Here is a 9457-nt window from a genome sequence, read left to right on the forward strand (position 1 = left end):
ATTCATCATCCTGAGTCATTTCAGGATCTCAACTGCATACTTCCCCTACCCAAGGAATATCTCTCCATCCTTCTAACACATCTCCAAGCCCATAAAATAATGCATCGACCCTAAATCCTTCTTGTCGAAGTATATTTCCAAGTCCTCTTGCATTCCACTATGAGCCTCTTGCAAATTATGAGAAATAAGTCATCCACATATAGAACCAAAATGAGAGGCTCACACTTGACCTAAATGTAATACATGTTTGGATATGCCTTACTCTTGGTGAAGCCCATGACCTGCAAGTAGTTATCAATCTTAGCATACCATACCCTAGGAGTGTGCTTGAGTCCATATAATCCTCTCTTCAATATACACACATGGGAATCCCTCCCATGCACTTCAAACCCCTCTCGTTGCTCGATATGAATTTCTTCTACAACCACACCATTAAGGAAGGTTGTCTTTACATCCATTTGGTGAATCCTCCAACCTATTTGTGTTGTAACAGAAATTATTGCCCCAATGGAGGAGTATTTTCGAGTTGGGGCGAAGGTCTAATCACAATCAATCCCTTCTTTCTATGAAAACCCCTTAACCACAAATCGAGCCTTGAACGTATCCACACTACAATCTACAATGTGCTTAATCTTGTAGATCCATCTAAAGCCAACCACGAAAGGAAGGTTGCCTTTACATCCATTTGATAAATCCTCTAACCCAATTGTGTTGTAACTAGAATTATTGCCCTGATGGATGAGTATTTGGCAGTTGGGGTCAAGGTATAATCGTAGCCAATCCCTTCATTCTATGAAAACCCCTTAACCACAAATCGAGCCTTGAACTCATCCACATGACAATCTACAATGTGCTTAATCTTGTAGACCCATCTAAAGCCAACCACGAATTTTCTATTTGTTTGTGGCACAACCTCCCAAACATTGCTCTTCATGATGGAAAAATATTCTCCCACCATAGCATCCATCCAAAACTAATCCTCGACTACTTCTTAGAAGTTGAAAATATTGGTCGCAATTGGCTCACTCACCAATGCCATATAGCCTGAATATTTTTATGTTGCCCTTCTTTGTTTGACTAAACATCTAGGAGTCCCCATGCACTCTTGAGCATATCTTAGTGTCTACTCTACCCACTTGGCCTCCTCCATGTGCTAGAAGTCTAAGCCTGAGAGGAACACTCTTCTCCTCACCCTGCTCCTCTTGCCTAGCTTGCACATTCTTCTCACAATTATGTGTCATAGTATCTTGAGGTGTTTGTATTGTTCTTTTCTTAATTATCTCCTACTCTTGAACCTCCACTATAGGAGAATCTATGCTAGAATACATCATGAGAGCCCTCTGTTCCTCAAACCTCACATCCATGTGTCTCATTGTTTTCCAGAGAGCAAGAATGTAAACTTTGCAGGATTTTGAGGTCTCACTGTGCCCCATAATAATAGGTTCTAATTTTGTTCTCTTTTTCGATGGAACATGGAAATATACCAAACAACCAAACATGTGGATGTGTGCCAAATCTAGCTTCTTTCCTTTCAAAGCTTCCTCATGTGTCAATTTTCCTAACACCTTATGTGGACTCTGGTTGTAAAAATAAACAACAATGTTGCAAGATTTTGCCCATAGAAACATATGCAACTCTTGATCACGTAAAACAACCTTGACTACTCTGATAATAACACTATTCCTCCACTTTGCAACTCCATTTTGTTGAGGGTTTTATGGAATTCCAGCTCTTCCTGATACCATCATGTGCACAAAACTCCTTGAAGGAATTTGAGTTGTACTCGCCTCCATTATCAAACCTGAGTGTTTTAATATTTCTCCCTATTTGGTTCTCTATAAGGGCTTTGAATGTTGTTTTTCCACGACACTGGAGAATCTAGGTTAGGGTCTTAGAATCTCTAACAAAACCAACTAAAATGCCATAACAAACTACTTTTCACATTAGAACAAATATAGCAATAAATCAACACGTGTAAAAATAGACAACTTTTCTACAATCATGGCCCTCACACAATCACTAATACGATAATACTAACTAGGGTTTCGTGTCAACAAATATGATAACCAACCTACCCTAAACAAAATACAACTAACCTACTAGCTAATATAGTGCACCATCACAACTTCTCTTGGTCGTACCCTAAAGACGTTTGTTGGTTCGTCTGCTCCGAATCTGCATCTCTGCCTCTATCAATGAATCTTTCTCCTTTAGGTCACTGAACAGAGCTCTCCAAATTTCCCTCTAGCTCATCATTAGTCCATTAATGACTCAACACAGAGTCTTCTTGCGAGTAGTTCACAACTCCGTTTGTGAACAACTCCTTGATTGCCCACTACTGCTCCTTAGCTATTAGGTTATTCTTCCCTCTACTACCTTCCTATGCTAGTCCAATGAGGAAAAATTAGGAAACAAATGGTTTCCCACTATGACTGTCAAATGTCCTTCTCCAACTCTCGACTTAGGGTTGATTCACTAGCCCACTTAGGTTGTGACTTCTTCCTTCAAGGGATGAAACACTAAGCCTCCATATCATTTCCTCTCCTAGAATATCTAAAGTCCTTCTCAGTCTACACTTAGGTCTCAGTAGAACACCTACTTTCTTCCCTCCTAACAGCCACAATATGTCCAACAATTCTCCCATATTTGGACTATGTATCCACTAGAAAAACGTCAACAAAAGGAAACTAACATACCTTGTTTATTTTCTCATCTTGCAACTCCATTTTATGTCCTTATCTCATATTTTAGACATCTGGATAGGGCATGTTGTACCGAGTACAGTAGCATGTCCAACTTGGTCTCCAATGCTCCAAAGGACTGTGGATACGCTTCTTCTAATAGGTCCTTCCTTCGTTGGTACTTAGGACACCTTCGCGCCCACAGTTGTAACTTTTCGACGCTAAAAAAGGAACCTAGAGGAGCTCAGACTCCTACTAAAGTTCTCGGCATGCTCACAAGGATAATATACCACAAAATTTAGCACATAACTACTACTCTTCGTTGGCTTCTTTTGCTTCTAATGCAACCCAAACAGTGATGATAAATTAACCCAAAACAAGCCTTCTTTCTCTCCTTCATTAGGCCTTTCATTTGCGGTTACTACAAAGGTATTATCCTTCACATCTTACACTTTGAATGTGCCAAATGAAGTCTCCAACCTTTCTAAATAATATGCTCCTTGAGGACAACACTTCTTTGAAGAAGGACATGTTAGTTCCCTATAATATTAGTGTATCCCCCTTATTGTTATTGTTAGTGAAGTGCCTATTGTTATGGTTTTGCCCGTGTATGCCCCATATTGTTATTGTTGTGCCCTTACATTGTTATCGTTATATAGGATTTGATTATATTGTGAGCCCTTAGACTCCTATATATATCAAGGAGGTCTTATCATTTGTATCATCCAAGAATTGTTCATTTATGTAAGGTAAAGGAAGTTCCGCCCTCGAAGAGGATAATTTTTTAGTCGTTTATCTATATTTTGTTTTGTTTTGTTTTGTGGGCCAATTGCATAACGTTATGAGCGCTAATAGTGAATTTTATGGAGACAAAAGGCTGCCCAATTTCACAATTTGCATGGAGGATTAATGCCTTGTCACTCTCATTGGATTTCATTGAGTTTGTACATTGCATTAATTTGAGTTTTGAACTTTGGTGTTAATATTTTGACTATTAACTCATTTAATAAAATCAACCTATTTTCCTTACAATCTTTATCTCTACATGCCTCTTATATTTTGTTATGTTATTATTCATTGTTTTCACAACTTATGCTCTACAAGATTTCAAGGTTTTGGCCTAAAATCCTAACTAGCTCATTGTTAATTCAAGTGAGATTTTGTTTTATTTTATTACTACTTTCTAATCATTCATCCCACTATGTTATATTTCAAATGTATAAGTTTTCTATTTTTTGTTTAATATTTTTTTGCAATGTCAATATATCTAAAAGTAAATAACAAAAACACCAAAACATTTTCCAGAAAAATAATAATATTTATTTTAAAATAGAAAAATAATAATATTTATTTTATATTTATTTTAAAATAATTAATAGTTTTAATTCATTATATAATATCTGAGATATCAATATTAACAAATTTATAATATTATTTTTTACAATTAATTTTTTTTAAATAATTATTTAGCGATATGGCATGTGAATGAATAATGCAAACCTCTTTCACCGCACTAAATCCTAAGCAGATTACCTGAGTCAAATCTGGTAAATAAATAAATTAAAACATGTTTAAATGGATTAAATGTATGTGACGCCGAAGGGAAAAGGTTTTAACAAAATTTGAACTACAATGGAAAGGCCAGGAATATGTTCAAAGATAAAGGAATGGTAGCACTTGCGTTCTCCATGGTCGGGGAGAAAGGGTTGTTCAAGGATAAAGGAATGGTTGGGGAGAAAGGGTTGTTCAAGGATAAAGGAATGGTCGGGGAGAAAGGGTTGGGTTAATAATGTACTAAGACTGCGGGAGAATGAAATTTTTGATATGCATGAAGAGCGTTGTAGGCACTGGTAATTTACCTAAACTTCACCAGAATTTGCATAGAATAAATCGTAATTTAGAATGTATACCAACAGACCATCTTGACACCAGAATTTACATAGATTAAATCCTAATTTAGGATCTATACCGACAAACCGTCTTGGAAAACGCTTGCAGATGCTTCTTTTTTATCCATCTTTATGTTAGCGCAATCTGTTTTCCGCATTATGTTAACGCAATATGTTTTGCTTCTAAGTTTGGTTCTTTGAGAATTCTTATATTTATCTCCTCCCCATCTCAATCCCAATCCCGCAGCACTAATTTCTATTCCAGTCTCATAATACCCAATGCCAAAATGGAAATGGCTACACTCTCTGTTTGCAGGCCATACTATTATTAAATTAAACAGAAAACCAGACGTGAGACAAAGAGAACACATAACTTCATTAATCTATTTGCTCTGTTACATCACACTTATATAGGAAATATGTGCAACCAATTCCTAACCACACAAACTAATTCTTGTTCAACTGCTCACAACTAATTCCGTTCAACTGCTCATAACTAATTCTATTTCTACATTATTCTCACATCCTCCCTTAATGGAGAAATGGATTTTCTACCATACCTAACTGACTTCTAGAACTTGTACTTTGAACATCTGTTGTATTCTCTAGATTGATCTAGCTACTGCATTAACAGAGGGTAGTTGGAATTAATATCTTTCTACCACTCCCCCTTAATTCCAACTATATAACAAATATATACTATAGCACGATATACAAGAAACTATATTCTTAATCAGGACGACTTAAACTGTAACTTGCCTGCTGGTCTCAACTAGGCTTACAACAAAACATTTCATTTTTGCCTTCTTATTAAAAGGTCCATGCTTGTTCCTTTTCCATTGCTGGTGCAGTTTCATCTTCACCTTTTTGAATTTCCTGATGAAATTCCTTTGCTCCTTGCTTACATACTTAACATCAACAACCTCTTTTGGATTGAGAGGCAATGCAAGATCTCGAACGAGGTAATTTAATTCATGTTCTCCCCACTTTCCATGAGGAACCAACGAAGGAGTCACAAACATGAGCGGCCTTCGAAGAACATCCATGGTAGTATCCTCCAAAGTAGCAGTCATCTTGAAAGTAGATCCAATAAAACTTCTAACAACCGGGCAAGTTTTAATCACAGTGATTTCTTCAACAGCGTGATCCTCAACAACATGAGTGATTTCTTCAGGGACATGATCGTCAACAACATGAAACTCTTTGTCAATGGACTCAAAAACACTGCTAATCCCAAATGGGTTCATAAGAAAATGATCATTAAAAAGATCATTGTCTAAAATAATAGACATATCAGTTAGCTTTATCACACTTCAAACAGCTTTATCACACTTCAAACAAAACGGCTCCTCCAATCAGACCCGCTGTCACAAACTGTGCTCACTAACAGCACTCTCTTGAACAAGACCCACTTACACGATTTTTGCAACAAAACAAAGAAAAACCGAGCCGACTGAAAAAGAATATGACCACGGTAGTAGAAACGGTGGAAGCTTGCAAAACACACCAGCAAAGTTCTGGCAGCAAGGTTTCAAGAAAATCAAAGAAACACGCGCAGGGAGTCTCCGTCTTCTTCTGGACACACCGGTTCTCACACCAGCAACTGCAAACGGTTCACAACAGCTTCTTGACAGCACCGTCTCCGTCTTGCTTCTTGACAGTTCTAATACCCGAGTTCTGGTCTCGACGGTTCTATTCTGGACAGGGTCAGCAATGGCTTCTCGACGGACGGTTCTGGACCCCTCACTGTCTCGCTTCTCGACGGACGATTCTGGACGCCTCACGGATCTGCCACAAGCCAGGCGTCTGGCCTCACGCAGGCTCTGTAGTTAGAAAACAGCGGCAGCCTCTTCACATCAATTCGCAGGCTCTGTGCCTATGGTAGAAAGATATTAATTCCAACTACCCTCTGTTAATGCAGTAGCTAGATCAATCTAGAGAATACAGCAGATGTTCAAAGTACAAGTTCTAGAAGTCAGTTAGGTATGGTAGAAAATCCATTTCTCCATTAAGGGAGGATGTGAGAATAATGTAGAAATAGAATTAGTTATGAGCAGTTGAACTGAATTAGTTGTGAGCAGTTGAACAAGAATTAGTTTGTGTGGTTAGGAATTGGTTGCACATATTTCCTATATAAGTGTGATGTAACAGAGCAAATAGATTAATGAAGTTATGTGTTCTCTTTTCTTCACCGTTTGGCTCTTCACTTCTAGACTCGACGCACTCCACACAGCAATGACACACAGGTTTCAAGAAAATCAAAGAAACTCCAGCAAACGGTTCTTGACAGCCTTCAACTGAGACCCTTGCTTCAGGCCTCACTCAAAACTCCAACGCACAACAGCAGATGGACGGTTCTTCAGTCCACGCAGCAACAGCTTCTTGATGGCTGCAACGGGCCGGTTCTATGGTGACAGCATACCAGCAAATGGATTATACCAACTTAAAACACTGCTACCCGAGTTCTTGACAGGGGTCTTGGCAGCAACATACGCACTCGGCCTCACGCAAACACCACTCGGTCTTCCTCACCTGCACTCTCACCCCAGCTCAAACCCTGAGCTCTGATACCAAATTAAACAGAAAACCAGACGTGAGACAAAGAGAACACATAACTTCATTAATCTATTTGCTCTGTTACATCACACTTATATAGGAAATATGTGCAACCAATTCCTAACCACACAAACTAATTCTTGTTCAACTGCTCACAACTAATTCAGTTCAACTGCTCATAACTAATTCTATTTCTACATTATTCTCACATATTATCCCTTAATGCTTCACCAATGGCACAGGCTTTACCAGTACAAGGTTTGCATCAAAGTACAATTAATTTAAGTACTGAACCGGACTACACCCCTGTGCCAGTTAAAGGAGGGGATGTAGACTGGCTTGAATTTCCTATAAATTTAGAGTACTTGGAAGCCGAGTTTTTCCTGTGGTCAGTCTTCGGTTATGGACTGGATAAGGTTGCACCAGAGCTCGTAAGCGGTGGACCACCTCCCATAGGCGGACAGAAGGCTAACCTCGATCCATTCCTCTTTGAGGCCATCAAGGAATTTGCCGACCAGGAAGTTGGTCACCTCAGGTAATCTCATCAGTGTCTCTGTTATTCTATTTTGCTCTCGGAATTGGTATTTTAATTTTATTTTAATCCAGCAGAATTGGTGGTATATGGATTCTAACCACTACCACTGTAACTTTTACATTAAATTAATATGTATAACAATCCTAATTCTTCAATGAAATCCAACGCAGGGCTTTGAAGAAAACTGTGCCCGGCTTTCCTAGACCCCAACTGGATCTGAGCGCTTCAAATTTTGCCAAAACCGTCGACATTGCATTGAATACCACTTTGTCGCCTCCTTTTAATCCGTACGCTAATAGTCTCAATTATCTACTTGCAAGTTATTTGATTCCCTATGTCGGACTTACGGGCTATGTCGGCGCCAATGCTCAGCTTCAAGACCCCACTGCCAAGCGGGTAAATTACTGCTACGTTTTGTTTTGCATTACCAGTAAATAAATTGTTAGATTTTTTTATTTTTTTTATACATATTAGAGATGGGTATTTGGATGGTGGTTTTTCGGGATATTTTGGAATTCGACAGATTTAAGCCATATTCGTCAATTATGCGTATTAAGGATGGAAAATTCAGGAATCGGCCAAGTCAAATAATTGTTATCTGAAATCCTAGTGTTGTATTTGTTTTGTTGTATATTCTATGAATATACAGTTGGTAGCAGGGCTTCTTGGAGTGGAATCGGGACAGGACGCGGTTATCCGTGCTTTATTGTTTAAACAAAAGGATGACCGGGTGGTGCCATATCCATACAAAGTCTCAGATTTCACATCACGGCTCTCCAATCTAAGGAATACCCTGGGAGACACAGGAATTGCTGACCAGGGATTGATTCCAGGATACATTCTTGCAGGCGATAAATACTTTGTTGCATATGCACGCACTCCCGCCCAGATTTTGAGGATAGTCTACGCATCGGGTAACGAATCATCCCCTGGAGGATTCTACCCTCGTGGTGGTGATGGACGTTTTGCACGCCAATATCTCTCCAAACCATGATCCTAAAATGAGAGAGAGTAATTACTTGTTGCCGTCATTTTCTCCTTTGACACCATGCACCACCTTAATTCCTAGGTTTTGAATGTTTGCTTTCATGTCATATGTCTTCTTCCCAATGTAAATACCTCATATGCTCAGGGCCGTTTGCCTAATGTCTTCCGTTCCATTGTCTCATTATCTAAAATTCCGTGACGTGGAACTTCAAATAAATAAAGGCTTATAAGCTTCAATTTGTGTCCATGTTTCCTGGTTCATTTCTCATAATGAGATGGATTGATGGAGTGAGCGTGGTTTTTTTCACAATAAGGTTTTCAAGGATTATTCAAAATGATTACTACTCTTATTTATTTTTTTTACAATAGGATTATTCAAAATTATTATTATTTTTTTTATTTTTATATTTACTTCCTAAAATTAAGAATAAGTAACTTATTAGCTTAATCTAATTTAAGTAAAAGACCAAATTATGTACTACCTAATAGATTATATTCAATAGTCCACAAATGAGATATACTAATAACTTAGTTCATGCATATCAAAGAATACCATAATGCACTTTTAGTCCGGAGGCATTCACCATTCTAACCTTATCACAATGACCCAATTTTTCAATATAATATGATATAATTTTTAAATACTTCCAATAAATTAAAATTGATGATGAAAAAATAACATTGAGATGCTTTAAAAAGTATTTGTGCTTCAATAGGTGCATATGTTTCTTTTTATATAAATATAACTCCCTCCAAATTACCATACAAAATCTCAACTAATGTGCCAAGTAATAATTAATTTTAAAAAC

At 37.9% G+C, this 9457-nt stretch overlaps 1 pseudogene; it reads left to right on the forward strand.

Moving 5' to 3' along the window:
- The first annotated feature begins 7341 nt into the window (after positions 1–7341).
- LOC149207438 (ferritin-like catalase Nec2 pseudogene) lies at positions 7342–8763 on the forward strand (annotated as a pseudogene).
- The last annotated feature ends 694 nt before the right edge of the window (positions 8764–9457 follow it).

This window comes from Pinus tabuliformis, chromosome 1_2 (genome assembly GCF_031772625.1).
Source record: "Pinus tabuliformis cultivar Carrire ecotype Pingquan chromosome 1_2, CPIR1, whole genome shotgun sequence".
NCBI classification, from domain to species: Eukaryota; Viridiplantae; Streptophyta; class Pinopsida; order Pinales; family Pinaceae; genus Pinus; species Pinus tabuliformis.